This window comes from Panthera pardus, unplaced genomic scaffold (genome assembly GCF_024362965.1).
Source record: "Panthera pardus isolate Hobbes unplaced genomic scaffold, ASM2436296v1 HiC_scaffold_27, whole genome shotgun sequence".
NCBI lineage: Eukaryota > Metazoa > Chordata > Mammalia > Carnivora > Felidae > Panthera > Panthera pardus.
In genome coordinates, this window is record NW_026526843.1 from 44,962,910 (window position 1) to 44,988,186 (window position 25,277).

Here is a 25,277-nt window from a genome sequence, read left to right on the forward strand (position 1 = left end):
TTAACTGGGAGAAGTAGGTTCTGTCATCAAGGCACACAATGGCAGCTGAAGAGCCCTCCTCTCCCTCATCCCTGGTCAGAGCCAGATCTTATACTACCAACAGCTTACCTCTTCTTGTCTTCCTCATTCCAGATAACATCAAGATGCCCAAGATTGAAGAAACTGTGCTACAAAATGATCCCCGTGAAGCAGAGAGTGGGGCTTATAAGCCTAAAACACCAGGGAAGAGCCAGGAAAACAAGAGTTTCTGTTTAGATGACCATTCTCCTGGTACGTCTAGAATTCTACCATCACATCCTTGGGTAGTGCTTGATAGCAGTTACATTAAAGGAATAGACTGCCTGTGGCTTAAGTGTCTTTAAGGAGCATAGAAGTCTCTTGCAACCTTGCATTTTTTCCTTCCTCATCCTTTCACTACTCCTCTTTTGGATTATTATTTTTGTTGTTTTTTTTTCCCCTTTGAATATTTACATATAGGACCTAGGAACTTTACCAACAGGTAAAATTGAAAGACATTTTGGCTGTAGAGAAAGAGGCCAACAAAGCATAATAACTTGTGTTTGACAATCCTTGAGAGTCTTTGGAAATAGATTACATATTTACTTATTTATAAAATCCAGAATAATTAACATACAGTGTATATTAGCTTCCAGTGTACAATGCAGTGATTCGATAATTCTATATATTATTCAGTGCTCATCATGATAAGTCTACTCTTCAACAATTTAAAAATTTTTTTAAATGTTTATTTATTTTTGATAGAGAGAGACAGAGCATGAGTGGGGGAGGGGCAGAGAGAGAGAGGGAGACACAGAATCCGAAGCAGGCTCCAGGTTCTAAGCTGTCAGCCCAGAGCCCGATGCGGGGCTCGAACCCACAAGCCATGAGATCATGACCTGAACGAATTTGGATGCTTAAGCGACTGAGCCACCCAGTGCCTCAACAACTTTTTTCAATGTTTATTTATTTTTGAGACAGAGACAGACAGATAAATCTACTTGTAATCCCCTTCAACTGTTTCACTCATCCCCCTCCCCACCTACCCTCTGGCAACCACCGTTTTATTCTCTATATTTAAGAGACTGTTTTTTAAGATTTTAATTCTGTATGGTTAATATACAATGTTATATTAGTTTCAATATACTGATCCACCAATTGTATACATTACTCAGTGCTCATCATGGTAAGTGTACTCTTAATCCTCTTCACCTATTTCACCCATCCCCCCATGCACCTCCCTCTGGTAACCATCAGTTTGTTCTCTATAGTTGGGTCTGTTTCTTAGTTTGTCTATTTTTTTCCATTTGTCCTTTGGTTTCTTAAATTCCACATATCAGTGAAATTGGATGGTATTTTTTTCTCTGATTGACTTATTTCACTTAGCATTATGCCCTCTAGATCCATTCATGTTGTTGCAAATAGCAAGATTTTTTCTTTTTATGGCTGAGTAATATTTCATTATGTATATATACCACATCTTCGTTCTCCATTCATTTATTGATAGGCACTTACATTGCTCCCACAATTTGGCTATTGTAAATCATTTTTCAATAAACATAGAGGTGCATATATCTTTTTGAATTAGTGCTTTCATACTCTTGGGTAAATACTTAGTAGTGGAATTATTGGATTATAGGGAAATTCTATTTTTGGTTTTTTGAGGAACCTCCATACTTTCTTCCACAGTGGCTGCACCACTTTGCATTCCCACCAACAGTGCATGAGTGTTCCTTTTCTTCCACATCCTAGCCAACACTTGCTGTTTCTTGTGTTTTTGGTTTAGCCATTCTGACAGATGTGAAGTGATACTCATTGTGGTTTTGATTTGCATTTCTCTGATGATCAGTGATGTTGAGCATCTTTTCATGTGTCTGTTGGCCATCTGGATGTCTTTTTTGGAGAAATGTCTATGCATGTCTTCTGTCCATTTTTTAATTGGGTTATTTATTTTTGGGGTATTGAGTTGTATAAGTTCTTTATATAGTTGGGATATTAACCCTTTAGCAGATACATCATTTGCAAATATCTTCTCCCATTAGGTGAGTTGTCTTTTTCTTTTATTGATGGTTTCCCTCATTGTTCACAAGTTTTAATTTTGGTGTAGTCCCAATAGTTTAACTTTCATTTGTTTACTTTGGCCAAGGGAGATATATCAAGAAAAATGTTTCTGTGTCAAAAAGATTACTGCCTATGTTTTATTTTAGAAATTGTAGGTCTCACTGTTAGGCCTGTAATCCATTTAGAGTTTTTGTGTGTGGTGTAAGAAAGTGATCCAGTTTCATTCTTTTACATGTGGCTGTCCAGTTTTCACAGCACCATTTGTTGAAGAGACTATCTTTTTCCCATTGTATATTCTTGTCTTTTTTGTATGGATTAATTTATCATAAAAGTGTAGGTTTATTTCTGGGCTCTCTATTCTGTTCTACTGATCTATGTGTCTATTTTTGTGTGAATACCATTATATTTTGATTATTATAGCTTTTAGTATACCTTGGATTGTGATACCTCCCATTTTGTTCTTTCTCAAGAAGTCTTTTGTGGTTCCATACAAATTTTAAGATTGTTCTAGTTTGTGAAAAATGGTGTTGGTATTATGATAAGGATTGCGTTGAATCTGTAGATTGCTTTGGAAAGTATGAACATTTTAACAATATTTGTTCCTCCAATCTATGAACATAGAATATCTTTCCATTTGTTTGTGTCATCTTCAATTTCTTTCATCAGTGTTTTATAATCCTCAGAGTACAGGTCTTTCACTCCCTTCTTTAAGTTTATTCCTAGCCATTTTATTCTTTTAGGTGCAATTGTAAATGGGATTGTTTTCTTAATTTCTTTCTGTTACTTCATTATTAGAGTATGGAAATGCAACAGATTCCTGTGTGGGGGGCCAGGGCCCGGTGCCAGGCTGAGACCGGGTCGAGCAATGTTCCCTGTTGACTCAGCCAACCCGGTGGTTCTCCCTCCCATTCCCCCACTTTCAAGGGCATACGAAAGCCTTGTCAAGGCTGAGAAAGTTAATTCCTGAAGCCTGTGGTCTGCAGGTGTTGGCAGTAATGCTACCTCCCTTTTTCTACCCCGAGTCAGATAGAAACAAACATGGGAATTGTGTTTTGCTAGCAATTTTATCAACAAGGTCTTGTTGTGACCCATCTAGAAAATGCACAAGAAACACAGAACTAAATGTTTTGGTTGGCAGCGATTATGTGAAACCTGTTTATTCTTAGAATGGCCTGACCCATAAGAGTCTGGATATAAAAGATTGTGTACAGCAACAATAAAGCCGTCACTTGGGCCATCAGCCCAGGAGACCCTCCTGTTCCCAAACTTTCTTCTCTCTCTTTTTTCTTGCATTCCCCTACCCTCAGGACCCTGACCTCGGTGTTTGTCGCGCCGGTCGCGACATTCCTGTATATTGATCTTTGTATCCTTCAACTTTACTAAATTCGTTTATCAGTTCTAATAGTTTTTTTGGTGGAATATTTAGGGTATATACATATATATATATATATATAGTATTATGCCATCTACAAATAGTGAACGTTTTATTTCTTCCTAACTAATTTGGATGTCTTTTATTTCTTTTTATTGTCTACTTGCTGTAACTAGGACTTCCAGTACTATGTTGAATAAAAGTGGTGAGAGTGGATATCCTTGTCTTGTTCCTGTTCTTAGGGGAAAATTTCTGAGTTTTTCACCATTGAGTATAATGTTACTGTGGGTTTTTTATATATGGCCTTTATTAGGTTGAGTTATGTTTCCACCAAACCTAGTTTAAAAAAAACCCACAATGTTTATTTATTTATTTTGAGACAGAGAGCAAGCGGGGGTGGGGCAGAGGGAGAGAGAGGGAGAGTCAGAGAATCTCAAGCAGGCTCCACACTGTCAGCACCAAGTCCAATGAGGGGCTCGATCTCATGGACCATGAGCGGATACCTGAGCGGATATCAAGACTTGGATTCTTAACCCAGTGAGCCACCCAGGCGCCCCCCACCAAACCTACTTTTTGGACAGTTTTTATCATGAGTAGATGTTGTGCTTTGTCAAATGCTTTTCTGAATCCATTAAAAAAGGTGATATTGTTTTTATCCTTTCCCTTGTTAATGTGATGTATCAAGTTGACTGATTTGCAAACATTGTATCATTGCATGCCAGGAGTAAATCCCACATGATTGTATTGCATATATTTTAAAAGTATTGTTGGATTTGGTTTGCTAATATTTTGTTCAGGATTTTTGCATCCACGTTCATCAGAGAAACTAGCATGTAGTTTTCTTTTTTGGTAGTGTTTTTTCTTAAAATTGTTATTTAAATTTCAGCTAGTTAACACACAGTGCAATATTATTATCAGGTGTACAATTTAGTGATTCAGCATTTCTATACAACACCCAGTGCTCATTACAACAAATGCATTCCTTAATCTCCATCACCTACTTAATCATTCCCCCACCCACGTCCCCTGTGGTAACTATCAGTTCTCTATAATTAAAAATATGTTTATTTTTTAAAAAGTTTATTTATTTATTTTGAGAGAGAGAGAGAGAGAGAGAGAGAGAGAGAGAAAGCACGTGAGCAAGTGGGGGAGGGGCAGAGGGAGAGGGAGAAAGAGAATCCCAAGCAGACTCTGTACTATCAGCATGAGCCCAACACAGAGCTCAATCCTACAAACCATGAGATCAGTACCTGAGCTGAAATCAAGAGTCATATGTTAAACCAACTGAGCCACCCAGGTGCCCTAAGAATCTTTCTTTATTCGCCTCTCTCTTTTTTCCCCCTGTGCTAATTTGTTTTGTTTCTTAATTTGCACATGAGTAAAATCATATGGTATTCGTCTTTCACTGGCTGACTTATTTTGCTTGATCCTCTTTATCTATCCATCTATTGATGGACACTTAGGCTGCTTTCATATTTGAGCTATTGTAAATGATGCTGATATAAACATACAGGTGAATATGTCCTTTTAAATTCATGTTCTTGTGTTCTTTGGGTAAATACCTAGTAGTGCAATTACTGGATCCTAAGGTAGTTCTATTTTTAACTTTTTGAGCAACCTCCATACTGTTTTCCACAGTGGCTGCACCAGTTGGCATTCCCACCAACAGTGCAAGAGGGTTCCTTTTTCTCCGTATCCTCACCAACACCTGTTGTTTCTTATGTTGTTGATTTTAGCCCTTCTGAGGTGTCAGGTGATATCTCATTGTAGTTTTGATTTCTTTTTCCCTGACAATCAGTGATGTTAAGCATCTTTTCAGGTGTCTGTTGGCTATCTGGATGTCTTCTTTGGAAAACTGTCTGTTTATGTCTTCTGCCCATTATTAATTGGATTACTTATTTTTGGGTGTTGAGTTTTATAAGTTGTTTATATATTTTGGATACTAACGTTTTATCAGATAGTGTCATTTATAAATATCTTGCCCCATTCTGTAGGTTGCCTTTTAGCTTTGTTGATTGTTTCCTTCATTGTGCAGAAGTTTTTTTTTTTTTTTTTTTTTTATTGTGATGAAGTCCCAATAGTCTATTTTTGCTTTTGTTTCTCTTGCCTCAGGAGACATATCCAGTAAGAAGTTGCTAAGGCCAATGTCAAAGAGGTTACTGCCTGTGTTCTTCTCTAAGAATTTGATAGGCTGCTATCTTAAATTTAGGTCTTTCATTGAATTTATTCCTGATGTTTATAGCAGCATTACCAAAAATAGCGAAATTATGGAAAGAGCCCAAATGTCCATCTCCTGATAAATGGATAAAGAAGATGTGGTGTGTATATATATACAATGGAATATTACTCAGCCATAAAAAATAATGAAATCCTGCCATTTGCAAAGATATGGATGGAGATAAAGAGTATTATACTAAGTGAAATAAGTCAGAGAAATACAAATGCCATATGATTTCACTCATATGTGGAATCTAAGAAACAAAACAGGTGAACATAGGGGAAAAAGAGAGTCAAACCATAAAACAGACTCTTTTTTTTAATATATGAAATTTATTGTCAAATTGGTTTCGTTACAACACCCAGTGATCATCCCAAAAGGTGCCCTCCTCAATACCCATCACCCACCCTCCCCTCCCTCCCACCCCCCATCAACCATCAGTTTGTTCTCAGTTTTTAACAGTCTCTTATGCTTTGGCTCTCTCCCACTCTAACCTCTTTTTTTTTTTTCTTCCCCTCCCCCATGGGTTTCTGTTAAGTTTCTCAGGATCCACATAAGAGTGAAACCATATAGTATCTGTCTTTCTCTGTATGGCTTATTTCACTTAGCATCACACTCTCCAGTTCCATCCACGTTGCTACAAAAGCCCATATTTCATTTTTTCTCATTGCCACGTAGTATTCCATTGTGTATATAAACCACAATTTCTTTATCCATTCATCAGTTGATGGACATTTAGGCTCTTTCCATAATTTGGCTATTGTTGAGAGTGCTGCTATAAACATTGGGGTACAAGTGCCCCTATGCATCAGTACTCCTGTATCCCTTGGGTAAATTCCTAGCAGTGCTATTGCTGGGTCATAGGGTAGGTCTATTTTTAATTATCTGAGGAAACTCCACACTGCTTTCCAGAGCGGCTGCACCAATTTGCATTCCCACCAACAGTGCAAGAGGGTTCCCGTTTCTCCACATCCTCTCCAGCATCTATAGTCTCCTGATTTGTTCATTTTGGCCACTCTGACTGGCGTGAGGTCATATCTGAGTGTGGTTTTGATTTGTATTTCCCTGATAAGGAGTGACGTTGAACATCTTTTCATGTGCCTGTTGGCCATCCGGATGTCTTCTTTAGAGAAGTGTCTATTCATGTTTTCTGCCCATTTCTTCACTGGGTTATTTGTTTTTCGGGTGTGGATTTTGGTGAGCTCTTTATAGATTTTGGATACTAGCCCTTTGTCCGATATGTCATTTGCAAATATCTTTTCCCATTCCGTTGGTTGCCTTTTAGTTTTGTTGGTTGTTTCCTTTGCTGTGCAGAAGCTTTTTATCTTCATAAGGTCCCAGTAATTCACTTTTGCTTTTAATTCCCTTGCCTTTGGGGATGTGTCCAGTAAGAGATTGCTACGGCTGAGGTCAGAGAGGTCTTTTCCTGTTTTCTCCTCTAAGGTTTTGATGGTTTCCTGTCTCACATTCAGGTCCTTTATCCATTTTGAATTTATTTTTGTGAATGGTGTGAGAAAGTGGTCTAGTTTCAACCTTCTGCATGTTGCTGTCCAGTTCTCCCAGCACCATTTGTTAAAGAGACTGTCTTTTTTCCATTGGATATTCTTTCCTGCTTTGTCAAAGATGAGTTGGCCATACTTTTGTGGGTCTAGTTCTGGGGTTTCTATTCTATTCCATTGGTCTATGTGTCTGTTTTTGTGCCAATACCATGCTGTCTTGATGATGACAGCTTTGTAGTAGAGGCTAAATTCTGGGATTGTGATGCCTCCTACTTTGGTTTTCTTCTTCAAAATTACTTTGGGTATTCGGGGCCTTTTGTGGTTCCATATGAATTTTAGGATGGCTTGTTCTAGTTTCGAGAATAATGCTGGTGCAATTTTGATTGGGATTGCATTGAATGTGTAGATAGCTTTGGGTAGTATTGACATCTTGACAATATTTATTCTTCCAATCCATGAGCAGGGAATGTCTTTCCATTTCTTTATAGCTTCTTCAATTTCCTTCAGAGGCTTTCTATAGTTTTTAGCATACAGATCTTTTACATCTTTGGTTAGATTTATTCCTAGGTATTTTACGCTTCTTGGTGCAATTGTGAATGGGATCAGTTTCTTTATTTGTCTTTCTGTTGCTTCATTGTTAGTGTATAAGAATGCAACTGATTTCTGTACATTGATTTTGTATCCTGCGACTTTGCTGAATTCATGTATCAGTTCTAGCAGACTTTTGGTGGAGTCTATCGGATTTTCCATGTATAATATCATGTCATCTCCAAAAAGCGAAAGCTTGACTTCAATTTTGCCAATTTGGATGCCTTTGATTTCCTTTTGTTGTCTGATTGCTGATGCTAGAACTTCCAACACTATGTTAAACAACAGTGGTGAGAGTGGGCATCCCTGTCATGTTCCTGATCTCAGGGAAAAAGCTCTCAGTTTTTCCATATTGAGGATGATGTTAGCTGTGGGCTTTTCATAAATGGCTTTTATGATGTGTAAGTATGTTCCTTCTATCCCGACTTTCTCAAGGGTTTTTATTAAGAAAGGGTGCTGGATTTTGTCAAAGGCCTTTTCTGCATCGATTGACAGGATCATATGGTTCTTCTCTTTTTTTTTTTTATTAATGTGATATATCACGTTGATTGATTTGTGAATGTTGAACCAGCCCTGCATTCCAGGAATGAATCCCACTTGATCATGGTGAATAATTCTTTTTATATGCTGTTGAATTCGATTTGCTAGTATCCTATTGAGAATTTTTGCATCCATATTCATCAGGGATATTGGCCTGTAGTTCTCTTTTTTTACTGGGTCTCTGGTTTAGGAATCGAAGTAATACTGGCTTCATAGAATGAGTCTGGAAGTTTTCCTTCCCTTTCTATTTCTTGGAATAGCTTGAGAAGGATCGGTATTATCTCTGCTTTAAACGTCTGATAGAACTCCCCTGGGAAGCCATCTGGTCCTGGACTCTTATTCGTTGGGAGATTTTTGATAACCGATTCAATTTCTTCGCTGGTTATGGTATGTTCAAGCTTTCTATTTCCTCCTGATTGAATTTTGGAAGAGTGTGGGTGTTTAGGAATTTGTCCATTTCTTCTAGGTTGTCCAATTTGTTGGCATATAATTTTTCATAGTATTCCCTGATAATTGTTTGTATCTCTGAGGGATTGGTTGTAATAATTCCATTTTCATTCATGATTTTATCTATTTGGGTCATCTCCCTTTTCTTTTTGAGAAGCCTGGCTAGAGGTTTGTCAATTTTGTTTATTTTTTCAAAAAACCAACTCTTGGTTTCATTGATCTGCTCTACAGTTTTTTTAGATTCTATATTGTTTATTTCTGCTCTGATCTTTATTATTTCTCTTCTTCTGCTGGGTTTAGGCTGCCTTTGCTGTTCTGCTTCTATTTCCTTTAGGTGTGCTGTTAGATTTTGTATTTGGGATTTTTCTTGTTTCTTGAGATAGGCCTGGATTGCAATGTATTTTCCTCTCATGATTGCCTTCGCTGCATCCCAAAGCATCTGGATTGTTGTATTTTCATTTTCGTTTGTTTCCTATATTTTTTAATTTCTTCTCTAATTGCCTGGTTGACCCACTCATTCGTTAGTAGGGTGTTCTTTAACCTCCATGCTTTTGGAGGTTTTCCAGACTTTTTCCTGTGGTTGATTTCAAGCTTCATAGCATTGTGGTCTGAAAGTATGCATGGTATAATTTCAATTCTTGTAAACTTATGAAGGGCTGTTTTGTGACCCAGTAGGTGATCTATCTTGGAGAATGTTCCGTGTGCACTCGAGAAGAAAGTATATTCTGTTGCTTTGGGATGCAGAGTTCTAAATATATCTGTCATGTCCATCTGATCCAATGTATCATTCAGGGCTCTTGTTTCTTTATTGACCGTGTGTCTAGATGATCTATCCATTTCTGTAAGTGGAATGTTAAAGTCCCCTGCAATTACCACATTCTTATCAATAAGGTTGCTTATGTTTGTGAGTAATTGTTTTATATATTTGGGGGCTCCGGTATTCGGCGCATAGACATTTATAATTGTTAGCTCTTCCTGATGGATAGACCCTGTAATTATTATATAATGCCCTTCTTCATCTCTTGCTACAGCCTTTAATTTAAAGTCTGGTTTGTCTGATATAAGTATGGCTACTCCAGCTTTCTTTTGGCTTCAAGTAGCATGATAAATAGTTCTCTATCCCCTCATTCTCAATCTAAAGGTGTCTTCAGATCTAAAATGAGTCTCTTGTAGACAGCTAATAGATGGGTCTTGTTGTTTTATCCATTCTGATACCCTATGTTTTTTGGTTGGCTCATTTAATCCATTTACATTCAGTGTTATTATAGAAAGATACGGGTTTAGAGTCATTGTGATGTCTGTATGTTTTATGCTTGTAGCGATGTCTCTGGTACTTTGTCTCACAGGATCCCCCTTAGGATCTCTTGTAGGACTGGTTTCGTGGTGACAAATTCCTTCAGTTTTTGTTTGTTTGGGTAGACCTTTATCTCTCCTTCTATTCTAAATGACAGACTTGCTGGATAAAGGATTCTCGGCTGCATATTTTTTCTGTTTAGCACACTGAAGATCTCGTGCCAATCCTTTCTGGCCTGCCAAGTTTCAAAAGAGAGATCAGTCATGAGTCTTATAGGTCTCCCTTTATATGTGAGGGCACGTTTCTTCCTAACTTCTTTCAGAATTTTCTCTTTATCCTTGTATTTTGCCAGTTTCACTATGATGTGTCGTGCAGAAGATCGATTCAAGTTATGTCTGAAGGGAGTTCTCTGTGCCTCTTGGATTTCAATGCCTTTTTCCTTCCCCAGTTCAGGGAAGTTCTCAGCTATAATTTGTTCAAGTACCCCTTCAGCACCTTTCCCTCTCTCTTCCTCCTCTGGGATACCAATTATCTGTACATTATTTCTTTTTAGTGTATCACTTAGTTCTCTAATTTTCCCCTCATACTCCTGGATTTTTTTATCTCTCTTTTTCTCAGCTTCCTCTTTTTCCATAACTTTATCTTCTAGTTCACCTATTCTCTCCTCTGCCTCTTCAATCCGAGCTGTCGTCGTTTCCATTTTGTTTTGCATTTTGTTTAAAGCGTTTTTCAGCTCCTCGTGCCTGTTCCTTAGTCCCTTGATCTCTGTAGCAAGAGATTCTCTGCTGTCCTCTATAGTGTTTTCAAGCCCAGCGATTAATTTTATGACTATTATTCTAAATTCACTTTCTGTTATATTGTTTAAGTTCTTTTTGATCAGTTCATTAGCTGTTGTTATTTCCTGGAGATTCTTCTGAGGGGAATTCTTCCGTTTGGTCATTTTGGATAGTCCCTGGAGTGGTGAGGACCTGCAGGGCACTTCCCTTGTGCTGTGGTGTATAACTGGAGTTGGTGGGCGGGGCCGGAGTCAGACCTGATGTCTGCCCCCAGCCCACCGCTGGGGCCACAGTCAGACTGGTGTGTGCCTTCTCTTCCCCTCTCCTAGGGGCGGGATTCACTGTGGGGTGGTGTGGCCCGTCTGGGCTACTTGCACACTGCCAGGCTTGTGGTGCTGGGTATCTGGCGTATTAGCTGGTGTGGGTAGGCAAGGTGCACAGGAGCAGGAGGGGCAGGCTTAGCTCACTTCTTAGGAGATCCACTTCAGGAGGGGCCCTGTGGCAGCGGGAGGGAGTCAGATCCGCTGCTGGAGGTTTGGTCCCGCAGAAGCACAGAGTTGGGTGTTTGCGGGGAGCAAGCAAGTTCCCTGGGAGGTACCGGTTCCCTTTGGGATTTTGGCTGGGGGATGGGCGAGGGAGATGGCACTGGTGAGCGCCTTTGTTCCCCACCAAACTGAGCTCTGTCATCTGGGGGTTCAACAGCTCTCCCTCCCTTTGTCCTCCAGCCTTCCCGCTTTCCGAGCAGAGCTGTTAACTTATGACCTCCCAGATGCTAAGTCGCTAAATCGAGCTTGCTGTCGGAACACACTCTGTCCGGCCCCTCCGCTTTTGCCAGCCAGACTCGGGGTCTCTGCTTGGCCGGCAGGCTGCCCCTCTGCCCCGGCTCCCTCCTGCCAGTTCATGGAGAGCGCACCGCCTCGCCGCCCTTCCTACCTTCTTCCGTGGGCCTCTCTTCTGTGCTTGGCTCTGGAGACTCCGTTCTGCTAATCCTCTGGTGGTTTTCTGGGTTATTTAGGCAGGTGTAGGTGGAATCTAAGTGATCAGCAGGACGCGTGGTGAGCCCAGCATCCTCCTATGCCGCCATCTTCCAACCCTCAAGAACTTTAAATGAACATGCCATCATGATCACATTTGTATCTTAAAAAAAATCATTTATTTTAGCATGAATATGTGGCATGGTGTGTGTAAGACTTTGTTGGGGGCAGGAGGACCATTTAATAGACTTATTGAAATAGTCCAGGTAGGAATTTATAGTAGATGGGGATGGATTACAGAGATATTTAGGAAACAAAATCTCTGGAATTTTGTGACCCAGTAGATAAATAGATGAGGGGAAAGTAATTTAGAAGGAATCCAGTACACACCAGAGTTATGTGTTGGTGACATCTCACAAGTGGGATTGGTGTGTTGGGGGATGAACTTTGACATTTTTACCCACTTGTTTTTGTATTTCTTGTATTTTTTTTAAAAAAACATGCATTATTATTATATTTTTAAGATGAAAAGAGCTAAACTCTCTGGTTTGCATGAATAAGGAACAGGGCTGAACGGGGGAGATAATGAGTTGAATTTTCAGCTTGCTGAGTTTGAGGTGTACCTAAGACTTTCAAGTTTTATCAAGAAGGAAATTTTTTCTTGGGTTTCAAAACTGAAATAAAAAGAATATCTAGTGTAAAGTATAATTATATGGACACAGAAACTAAGGTATACATTTAGGTTAGATGCAGAACCAGGACTAGAACTCAAGGGCTCAACCCCTAGTTCATGGTTCTTTCTACTGCAGGAGAGCTTCTCTGGATCCCTGAGGTCCCTTCTGAGATGATTTGGTTAACATCTTTGCATCTGATACTAAACTCAGTTTATTCAACTCTGCCCATCTACATATAGCTCTTGGCCTGTCAATTTAATGATCTTTAATGATATTAAAAGTGCTGTTTGGGATTTAGGACATTATGATCCTGTATCAGTTCTCTGGGTAGAGAGCAATTTGCTCATTTAAACTTCTTATAGTTTGGAAGGCAGATTCATGGAGACAATGTACAATGCTTTTTGGGACCATCTGAAAGCACAGCTACCCAGTACTCCCCTGACCTCACTTATGCTCTTGAACTTTTAAAAGAATTTAAGGAGTTGAGTAACCAACCTCTCATTTGTGGATGTTAAGTTTCTGGGCAGACCAAATCTTTGGATTGTTGATGGCTACCAATATCCTAAGTTGCATACTGCCTTTCTGAACATGGTCCATTACTTAAATAGACCATCTAGAGAAGCATTTTATTTGTATGATATGAAGCTTGAAAGTTGGTATCTTGCCATAATATCACAGTATATTGTTCAATTAAAAAGATTTTCACTGAGCTTTTTCTATGTTTCAGAAGCACATAAGTGAATAAAAGAGCCCTTGCCCACAAGGATCTCATACTTTTGAGTCAGAAAGCAATTTCAAATGATCTTTAATGGTTCCTTTGCTTATTATCTTTTACCTTTCAAGTAAAACAATCAAAATGTCTTTATCCCTCATTAGGAGTGCTTCAATCACCTTGTGGTGGTGTGTATTTTTTTTTATATTTTATATTCTTTACTTCTTTTTATGATACTCCTATTTTTATTTATATTTTAACCTCATTGTGCTGAAGAAATAATATTGCACTATTGTTATTACTGATCCCAGTGAAGCCTTGTGTTATAATTGGTCCCTAAACAGAAAGAAATAATATTCTCCTACAAGAAAATTAGAGACCTAGTTTTTGAGACTCCAAAAAGACATAGGCTGTGATGACTTTGTTTTAAGAGGGCTGTTCATTGGAGAGTGTTAGGATTTCTAAACAATTTCATTCCATTGACTGTGTGCACCAGTCCAAGATGAAGCTGTGCAGAAAGTAGAAAGCATAACAGATCCTGTGCAGTTACTGAGGTAAGAAACTAAATGTAGTGACCCTGAAATCTGCCTTAGACAACTGTGCCAGAAAACTCTAGGCTGGATACTGTGTTGTAGCTCCTGCCTTATCTTGCTCTTCTATACTGATGAACTGACTAATATCTCTTATTTTCCTCCCTAGACTAGTGGCTGTTGTTTTCCAAGGATAGTCTCTTGGGGTCTTTTTTGGTGATCTTTAGATCATTTGGGCTCCTTTTAATAAATGATGCTAAGACATAGCATAGTAATTCTTTCTTCTAGAGATTTCAAACAGCCCTTTCCCAGATGTTCTCCTATGTATCTTAACTTATACCCTGTGAGGGGACATAAATGAAGATTATCCCCGTTTCATAGCTAGGAGAACCAAGACTCAGAACGGTAAAGTGATGTGACCAATGAGTTAGAAATTCAATCACCATCACTCCAGCTACTCATAGTTAGTTATTAGGGCTTTGATCATTTCCCTTCCACTGAGTACTCTTTCTAAAAAGTAGTGGCTACATTGGAAAGAGTTCTAGACTGGTAACTAAAAGGACAAAAGACATATTTGTCTTTACTTCTGACAACAATCACTTTGTGGTCTTGGGTCCCTAACTGCAGTATATTTATATGTAAACTCAAGTTAGATGGTTGTTTTTAAGGCCCACTTTAACTCTAAAATACTGTGATTTTAGAACTTCTTGCTTGAGTTCCACCCTTCCACACTAGATTTCCTTTCATAGTGTAAATGTTTGATTTCTTCTTATGACAGAAGTATCTTCCATGTTCTCGTCCTGGTGAAAATGGACATGGTGAGCTATACTATCCAGAGCCTTTGACCCTGCCTGCAGGAACATTATGTCCAGTATGAATGAGCTAAATTTCAAGAACTCCTTGACAAGCATCCCAGTATGTTTAAAATTTAAGTGCAGGAGAGGGAGATTTGACTTTGGGTTTGCCTTCTTACAGTGATAAAGTATTTTCTAATTTTTGAATAGAAAGTTTCTTTTCTGGGTAAAGGGTAGGGAAAAGGAATATTTCACTAGGACAGAAAGTCCAACAAAATAATTTTTATTGACCAAGTCTTAGTCTTTAAGCCTCACATATTCACTTTTATGTCATAGATCTCCTTGATTACACCACAAAATGGCTAACCAAAGTAGCAACAGGTCTCATTATACCATCTCCAAGTTCTCATGGATCTTCCAGCTCCTGTAGCTTGGCCTGTTCACCTCCAAGTTGGGTAGCTAAAAACTCAGATGTCCCCAATTCCACAAGGGTGCTATTCCAGAGTTATATGAACCTTCTCCGGGATCCTGATAATTATGAGTTCCCTGAGGTACAAATGTGTTTTAGAGCTTTGCCTTTTTGTTTTGTATTTAACATCTCTACCAGAACTTTCCTCTCTTAACCCACTCTTCCCTCTCTCAACAGACTTTGCTGATGGACAAAATCTGGCTGTGGGAGATGGAGTCCCAGCTGCACCAGTTAACTATCCTAGCCTCAGTCTTGTTAATAGCCAGAAGTTTCTCTGGTAATGCTTTACTCAGGTTTTCTGAATTTGTGGATAAACTGAAGTGCATAACCAAGGCCATGACAGAGGAATTTAACTCTAGGTAAGCTTCATAGGCAGATCTTTCTTAGAATTGAAAATAATATGTGTTTTTTGGTAATATATTATTGATTATTTGTCATCAAAAACCACACAAAGGACCTTGGGGACCACTGGCAAAGATTGTTGGTGTCTTTTGATAAGTCAAGTCTTGGAATAGAGTAATAAAACTTAGTTCCAAAGAGAAGGGTGTGGAGGCTAGTTTGCTACAAATGATTCATTATCATGTTTTCTAAAAATAATTCATTAGATATTTGAATGGGTGATGTTGGATTTGTGTATGTATATTAGTTGATCAGTAATATTGATTGATCATCACTGCATGCAGAGCACCACAATGAAAATAAAAAGAGGAATTAGAAGTCCAGGTCTCTTAACATATTTATAATTTAATTGGTGAAATATGAAAAGAACAACCAGGAAAATACCCAAGAAAATCTTAAAACAAGATTTAAATAACGTTTATATGACTAAAGAATACTGAGTGAATCCAACTATAGAACTGAACCCTTCTCCAATTTATGTTGTTTTACTTGAAGATGAATATAATACTATATGTATGAATTAGTTGGCCCCTTGAGGATAACAATGAAGGTTTTTAATCTGTACATGGGGTCCTGCTGTCTACCAGTAGTGGTGACTTAGAATTATCCTTTGAGGACCTGTCTTTTATTAGGGGCTTTCTGGGCTTTGACCCTAGGTCAGGGCCACTCTGCTCTGACCCTATGTCAAGGCCACTCTGCTTTCTGTCCTTCATTATCTAGGCCTCAAGAGGCTATGCTGAGTGTGAGTGAACAAGTGTCTCAGGAAATCCATCAAGGCCTCAAAGACATGGACCTTACTGCCCTGAGAAGATAAAACATGGCATCTCTTTTAGGCTAACTCCAGAATATTGCCAAGGAGAACTGTGTTCATAACATCATTGGTAAGAGTCCCATAGTAGTGATAGGGAGGGGTGCCAAGAATGTAGAGGATGAAGGGACACCTTGGTGGCTCAGTTGGTTAAGTGTCTGACTCTTGATTTCAGCTCAGATCATGATCTCACAGTTTGTGAGGTCAAGCACCATGTCCAGCTCTGTGCTGGTGGCATGGAGCCTACTTGGAATTCTCTCTCTTCCTCCCTTTCTCTCTACTCCTCCTGCATGCTCTATCTTTCTATTTCAAAAAAAAAAAAAGATAAATAAGCTAAATAAAAAAGAATGTGGAAGATGAAGAGATAAACATAACCTTGGAAGCCAGTTAGCTAACTATTTAAAAATAGAAAAGCATGCTCATTGGGAAAGACTTTTGGCTTTAGTTTTCTCATCTATAATATGCAGGGTTGAAATAGATCTCTTTCAGTTTGAAGAGTGATTGTATGGTTTTAAAGTGGACCCATAGCTAAGATATGTAACTTGCAGGTGTGAAATACTGTCCTATCAACCCTACCAAGTCATCCCTGGTCATTTTCCTAACTATATAGTCCAAGATCTATGATGGGAGACCTTTCCTCTAGCCTATGTTTTAAAAGTTACATTGTGGGCTCCTACTCACCTCCAAGGAACTAATACTGACTTAGGCTGTAGGACATATTCCATGCTGCAATGGAAGCAGTAAACTTGGCCAGCTTGCTTCTACTTTTGCATCTTAACATCAACTGATTTGGATGTGTAGGACTGAATTTTGTGCACTGTTGCAATGCATGCCTTTATAATTTCATCTACAATATCTGGGATCCTCTTGGTAGGTCAATGCATACAAGGAACTCACTTAAAACCATATAATCTTATGAATATCCAGAAATTTGCTAGGTCAACATATTTTGAACATGCATTGTCTTTGGGAGCTTGATAGCATTCCCTCCTCAAAAATGAAGTAGATAATTCTCATTTATACAGTTTATCCAGATGAATGGGTAGGTCAGTGAATATCTCAGTTAACTTAATCTTTGGTGAGCAAAAAGTGCAAGGACATTGTGAATTTTTTTCTGAAACCTCTTTGATCTTCCTCTTTTCATTGTTTTATCTTGCTTACAGATCAATGAATCAATCCATTTGTTTCTCAAATGTTTGGTTCATGGCATGCAGGAGTCTCTGCTAGACTTTCCTGGAGGCTTTATTCTCATCAAAGGGGAGTTGACAGAACTAGGCTGGAAATTTTTCAATCTGATGCATCACAATCAGCAAGTATTTAGCCCCTACTATGCCAAAATCCTAAAAAACAAAAACAAAAACAAAACCCAACAACAACAAAAAAACAATATATCATCCCTTCAGCTCAGGCACAAGAAACAGAAGTGGGGTCTGATAGTGATGGATCCCAGATATGGCAACAGGGAACCAGGAGAGAGGGCTCACCATGTTCCTGGGATGACATCACCTGTGGTCAATAGAGCAGCTAGTCCTCTTCCTCACTACAACCAGGACACAGAGATGCAAGGTCAAGCAAGTAACACCAAGTGGTCCAACCTCAGTTAATAAACTTCTGAGCTGCAAGAAAACTTTAGTTCCTTTTGTTTTGCAACTGATTATGGGTTCTGTGCCCTTATATCCTAACTAGCTGAGAATCCAGTGAACCCTCAGCTTTCCTTCAGAGTATGCTAGTGGTTGAGCAGGAATCAAGGCATCAGGTGCTAACATTATTTTGTATAATGGAAAATAATTTCCTTGAGGGCTATGAAAACCCTTTTTGGAATGGAATTATCCAGAGTATGAATATAAAGGCAAGTCAGAAAATCAGAGCCTGAAGTGGGACTTGAACCCATGAACCGTGAGATCACGACCTAAGCTGAAGTCACCGCTTAACTGGCAGCCACCCAGGTGCTCCTATTTATTTTTATTTTAAAGAGAGAGAGTGTGTGAGTGTGGGAGAGGGACAGAAGGAAAGAGAGGAAGAGAAAGAGAGAGAATCTTAATCAGGCTCTACGCTGAACGACACAGGGCTTGATCCCATGATCCTAGGATCATGACTTGAGGCGAAATCAAGAGTCAGACATTTAAGCAACTGACCCACCCAGGTGCCCTTCCCTATAATTTTAAAGGATGTAGCAATAGTAAGAGCCCCCACCTCCTGTTCTGGTCTATGGAATGAGGCAGTATGAAAACTGGGGACTGGATGAAAGTTGATATTGTCTGCTAACAAGCATTCAGTTGAGGACAGTTCTCAGACTCTATAGGATTCATGTCACTCAAGTGATCATAAGGGTGAGGTTTGGAGTCTTTGGTAGTAACAGCAAATGAAAGCAGTTAAGTCAGTGACTGACTTGTATGAAGTTCATCCTTGGTCCTGTTCTGTAGCTGAATTAATATCCTGTTTCAACATCTCTAGGATTAGAACAACCCATTCTTCTTGACAGAATGATGTGGGTTTTCAAGGGTGGAAGCAGCCACCATAATTCTCACTTGCACTCTGGAACTCTAACTTCCAGGTTATGATTGTAAACTCAGTTGGAATCACACATGACAAATGTTCTAGGTCCACAAGGACCTGGGCTTGTTTTCTGAGATTGTGGAGATTCATCCCTTAGGCCAACTGCAACAGACCAATAGCAATCTAGGAGATTAAGGAAAAAATTCAGTTTGGAATTTGACTTGTTTGGAATGGGCAGGGGAAAATAGAAATTCACTTATGGGACATTATAACTGGGTTATCCAATGTCCTCACTATTTCAGGGAATGGAAAGAGCTGAGGATAACTTACTTAACCCAAGAAATATAACAGATGGGATCTGTGTTCCATTAGTCCCAGGGAAGTTTATCCAGAGATTGGATCCCAAATGGGTAACACAGCTAGGTGATTGGAGTAATAATTTTACTTTGGCTAGATATAGGAAACACAGAGGAGCTGGGGAATAGACCATTCAAGGAGTCTATTCTTGTGACTTAGTTAAGTCTCAGGAAAGAGACTAAGGCTGGTGAATATGGTGTATGTAATAAGCAGGTAGTGAACTTTGTCTAGTTGGATTTTCAAATATGATTTGCAAATATTTATAAAAATTTTTTAAAAAATCTTAATTTTGGAAGTCTAATTGTCTTTGAAAAATGTGCTCTGAAGGTATCTTTGTAGAGATGACTGGTGGATACAGACATTGGACTGAAATGAACCTTTGCTATATTATACTCTATAAGTACAATTTGGCATGACTAATTTAGAGATTCTGAGTTGGTTCCATATCTCCACATGGAGGAGATAGGAACCCTAATTCTAAACAAGGAAAGATAGCTTCATTTAATTCTTCTCACAATTTAGGGATTCTATGTATAGAGAAATTGATAGTATATGCACATGGTTAAAGAAGGCATTTGGTGGGTGTGGCTGTGTGGTTCTGTCAGTTAGGCATCTGACTCTTGATTTGGGCTCAGGTCATCATCTCATGGTTTGTGAGTTCGAGCCCCGCATTGGGTTCTGTGCTGGCGGTGTGGAGCCTGCTTGGGATTACCTCTCCCATATCTCTCTCTGCCCCTACCCCTCTTACTCTCTCTTTCAAAATAAATAAATAAACTTAAAAAATTAAAAAAAAGCATATGGTGAAAAATCCATTTCTCTCCCACTCCTGTGTCTCATTTCTCCTACATAGAGGAAACCACTGTTGCCAGATTTTTGTGTATTCTTCCAGAGATATTCTCTGCAAATTCAAGTACATATTATAACATTTGTGGGCATATATGTCCCAGGCACTTTTCTATGCTCTCTACATATATGATTTACTCCTTTACAATTTATCTCCAATTTATTTTTCCAGTTCTAGTGCAGTGTAGCAGAAGAAACGCTAATTGGAACTTGTTTTGGTGTTTTTTGTTTGTCTGCTCTGGAATATGAGAAAATCTTTTCACTTTCTGGGATTTTTCTTTTTCTTCATCTATAAAACTGTGTATTAGACTAAATCAGTGATTGTATTTTTAAATATCCTATATGTTCATTTTTCAAAAAAATGAAATTTTTCCATATGGACATGAATAAGATAAAAACTAGGCACCTTGAGTTGAAGCAGAGCTGTAAAAAGTAGTTTTGAGGATTGCTTGCAAACCACTTCACTAGATGATCTCTAAAGGTTCCAGTACTATTTTCTTATGGCTGCTGTAACAAATTACCACAAACTTGGTGGCTTAAAACAACATGTACTTGTTCTCTTATAGTCCTGGAGTCCAAGTACGAAATCAGTCTTACTGGGTCAAAAACAAGGTATTGGCAGGGCCTCCCTCTGGCATCCCTAGAAAAGAATTTGTTGACTTTCCATTTCTACCTCTAGAGCTGCATTGTTGTATTCCTTGGCTTGTGATCCATTCCTCCATCATCCAAACCAGCAGCATAGCATCTTTCTTCAGTCATCACATTGCCTCTTTCTTCTGTGTCAAATCTCCCTTTCCCTTCCTTTTAACAAGGATACTTGTTATTACATTTAGTGCCTACCAGAATAATCTCTCCATCTAAAGATCCTTAACTTAATTACATCTGCAAAGTCCCTTTTGCCATATAAGACAACATTTACAGGTTCCAGGGACTGAGACATTGATATCCTTACAGGCTATTATTCAGGTTACCATATAGTCTGCTTTCTGACCCCCTAAAATTTATATCCATTCTACATGCAAAATGTGTTCACCTCATCCCAATATCCCCCAAAGTCTTAACACATTACATATCAATATAAGTCCACAATATCAACTGTAAATCATTTAATCAGATACGTGAGAAACTGAGTATGATACTCCCTTGGGAAAAACTATTAGTGGGCCTGTGAGGGAGTAAAAACATTACCTCTTCCCAAATTACAGTGGTAGGATAGGAATATGATAATTAACAGACATTCCCACTCCAAGTGTGAGAAAATAAAGAAAATAGTTATTGGCTCCAAGGAATTTTGAAATCCAACCAGACAAGCTCCACTAGGCTTAAAGGCCTAGGAATAATTCTCTATGGCTAGAGGCTCTGACTTCTATGCCTGAGGCTCCACCCTTTATATCCAAGGCTCTGTCCTCAGAGTTATCCTTCCATTTTCCTTGAAGGATAATACATGTTTGAAGCTGAGTACTTTTATCAGCCTGTTTCCTGCCTGTAGAATTTTGGGAGTCCAACAGCCTTCCTTCATTTGATCCTTTCTTTTTCCCATTCAGTTCAAGTTGGCAGTGTTTCTGCTGATATAACATTCTCAAAAACCTTATGAGTCAACTGTTTATATGTCAAATATTCATTGCATTTGACCAGAAGAGCTTTCACAGATCTTTCCTGGATAAACACATTTTTGTAACTGGAATCTGCTGAGATAGTTGATGGGATCCATGAGTCACATGTTTAATCTCCTCAAAGGGCCCTCTGTATGAATAAATACTTTGATCTTTTCATCCTTTAGAAGCTCTAACAAAGGTTGTTCAGCCATACCCATTGCTTTCTCTTTAGGGAATGATTTCCTCATAGTGAATCCCTTAGTTTTAGCATCTTTTACAATTTGAATAGGCTCAGAATTTCCCAAATAATTAAGTCTAGGGTTTTTTATTCTTAACATTCTTCCTTCAGTTTATGTGTTCCTTCTTCTTTACTATAAGCAGCAAGGAGAAAAAAGGCTATACCTTTAACATTTTATTTGGCATTCTCCTCAAAATATCATGTTCATTCCTTACAAATTCTGCTTTCTACACAAATGGAAGACACAATTAAGCTGAGCTATCTACCACTTTATAACAAGGTTATCCTTTTCTCCTGTTTTTAAAAACATGTTCCTTATTTCCTTCTGAACTCTCACCGGCAGTGCCTTTAACATTTATATTTCTATCAAAAGTTTATGATAATTTAGGTATTCTCTAAAGTGACCTAGGCTTTCTATGTCACGCAAGTCACCTCCTTCTGCTATGTTTTTTTTTTACTTAGATACACCTTATATAACATAAATTTCCCCCATTTTAAAATTAATAGATTTTTAGGATATTCATTATGTTGTAGTCATCACCACATTCTAATTTAAGAACGTTTCCATCATCCTAAAAGAAACTCTGTAACTACCAGTCAGTCCCATTTCCCTATTGCCTCCATTCCTAGCAACCACAAATCTATGTTTCCAATGGCTTCTCTGTGAGCCATATTCCTTATGGCCTCAGGGGGCCTTAGCTTTGAGGTGAGCCAGGCAAGGGAGAGAACTGGGGCTGACAACTGTATACTTTGTCTTCCCAAGGCTAGGACCTGGATAGTGGAATAAGTTAAGGGGGCAGTTTCTCTGAGAAGCAAGCTGTCTGAAAGTGTCAGAAGACTTTCTTTGCATGAAACCTCACCTGAAGAACTCAAATACCAGAGTCAGAGAGGGACTAGAGAGTCTTGGTGACTGGGGTCTATGTATTGTTTATTTCTTTTTTTTTTTTTTTTCAAAATTTTTTAATGTTTATTTATTTTTGAGACAGAGAGAGACAGAGCATGAACAGGGGAGGGTAAGAGAGAGGGAGACACAGAATCTGAAACAGGCTCCAGGCTCTGAGCTGTCAGCACAGAGCCCGACATGGGGCTCGAACTCACAGACCGCGAGATCATGACCTGAGCCGAAGTCGGCCGCTTAACCAACTGAGCCACCCAGGCACCCCTGTATTGTTTATTTCTTAATGCCAACTTGAATCTTCAGCACTGGTTTGGGAGATTTTGTTTTGAGTTCCCAGCTGCAGAGATGCTCATTGCCCTGGATTTCTGGGCCTTCAGGGCTAGCTGATAAGCCATCTTAAATATATGTCTTAAATTCAGGATGATCTCACAAGTTAGATACTGGGGTAAAGCATAAAAACCAATAGAATCTGGAATTTAGGAGCTACTTCCCTTTCTTAAATGTCTGTCTTGTCCACATACACCTACAAAGAGCACAGGCACAGGCATCATCTAGATAACAAATTACACTGACAATATGAGCTACGATTACATGATCTATAATTAAATTACCCCCATTTAATTTTTAAAATAACGTGAGATTGGTTATATTATATCCTCGTTTTCACAGATGAGGATGTAGGCACAGAATGAAGCTAAATTGTGCAATATCATATAGCTAGTGAGTAGAAGAAGTCAGAATCAAACAGCGGCATTCTGTTACTAAAGCCTGTATTCCCAACCTCACTAACACAAGACAAGTGAGAAATTTATTGTTTCACATTTCTGGAGGTAAGACATCTGAAATCAAAGTATTGGCAGAATTCATTCCTTCTGGGAGCTGTGAGGCAAGAATATATCCCAGGACATTTTTTTTTTTTTTGGCTGATAGATGGCTATCATCTCTTTGTGTCTCTTTGCATCATCTTCACTGTATGAATATGTGTATAAATTTCTCCCTTTTATAAGGACATTAATCATATCTGACAGGAGTCCACCTTACTCCAGTATGACTTCATCTTAACTAATTACACCTGCAAAAGTTGTATTTCCAAATAATGCCACATTCTGAGGTACTGGATGTTAGGACTTCAGCATACAAATTTTGAGAGGGGACACAATTCAACACAGAATAGAGGGCATCCTTGTTTCATGGGTTCTGTCGTTATTTCTCTTTCAAATCACTGTGGGGTGTAAGGATGTGATCCCTCTTCAGAGAGGCCAATGGTATCCACAAACAAGCTGAAGTAAAAATTTGAGGACAGAAAACATTTTCCCAAGAAAGGCATAGGTATCCTCAAGAGGAAAATGGTGGGGGGGGGGGGCATTTCAGAAAAGCTATCAGATGGAAAGCTTGGTAAGTAGGGGAAACGTGTTGATAAGGAGGAAGTCAGGGCAATATCAAGGCCTTGCAAGACTTAGGAGATACTTTTCTAGAAGCTGGAAAACCTTCTGCTACTATAACATTGGGAGCTCCTTCCATCCTCTGTACTTGAGTGGCACCACTTGTTATGAACTGAATTGTTTTCTCCTCAAATTCATATGTTGAATCCTCAACTCCTGTTGTCTAAGAATGTGGCTGTATTTGAAGATAGGGCTTTTAAAAAGATAATTAGGTTAATATGAGTCTGTTAAGGTGTGCCAATTTGATTGATATCCTTATATGAAGAGGAGATTAGGACATACAGAAAGAGACACTAGGGATAAATAAGCACAGAGAGATGACCATGTGCAGACACAGCAATAGGGAGGCCATCTGCAAGTCAAGAAGAGAGAGGTCTCAGAAGAAACCAAACCTGCTGACACTTTGATCTTGGACGTCTGGCCTCCAGAATGTGAAAAACAAAATTTCTGTGTTTTATCCACCTAGTTTGTGGTAATTGTTATGGAAGACCTGGCGAAATAATATAGTACCAAATACAGAATTATTAAACTGGATGATAGCTAAAGCTCCATTCATGCATTGAACAATCATTAAATGCCCACCAGGTGCCAGCCAGAGCACTGGTGATAAGGCAATTCTGTGGATTTAATGCTCTACAATGACATTCTCCTGGGGAGATAGAGGGTCCTGGTATTCCCTGGCTGTTGGTCTATCTTAGGCCACGTCTTTATGACTGTCCTCCCCAACCTCCAGAAAGTGTGCTCCCCTACCATTACATTACCTCCTTTCTTTGATGAAGGTTAGGATGCTAAGAACATCTGGACACCCTTTTACCCTGCATTATTTTATTTTGGTTAGGGTGGAGGACAGTGTATAACATTGATTTTTCTAGGTTTGAAGTTTTTGCCCTTGGATATGGCTACTGAAGTGTTTATATCCAACCACTTGCTTTCTCTGGTACAGAGGTTACAAAGTGGTGGGATCACAAGCAGCAGTGCCTGGAGGGGAATTCTGTGATCATTAAGAGCATGATGCCATTAAAGTCTTATAAGAAACTGAGTGGGATCAATAGACTCCAGAGTTATGTACTAGGACTGGAGGTGGGGACTACAGTCCGGGATCCCAGGAATAAGGGTATCAATTCAGAGACAAGTTCTAGGACAAAATACTAAGAACCAGAGATATTCTGAGGAAAGACACATAATTTAATTGGAAGTGAGGGATAGAAAAGGACATAACTAAAGCCACTCCTCTGAAGGCCTGCAGCTGCTTCTGG

The 25,277-nt window shown here is 38.9% G+C and overlaps 1 pseudogene; it reads left to right on the top strand.

Moving 5' to 3' along the window:
* Window positions 1–38: 38 nt before the first annotated feature.
* Window positions 39–17,671, top strand: LOC109260346 (T-complex protein 11 X-linked protein 2-like; annotated as a pseudogene).
* Window positions 17,672–25,277: the final 7,606 nt, after the last annotated feature.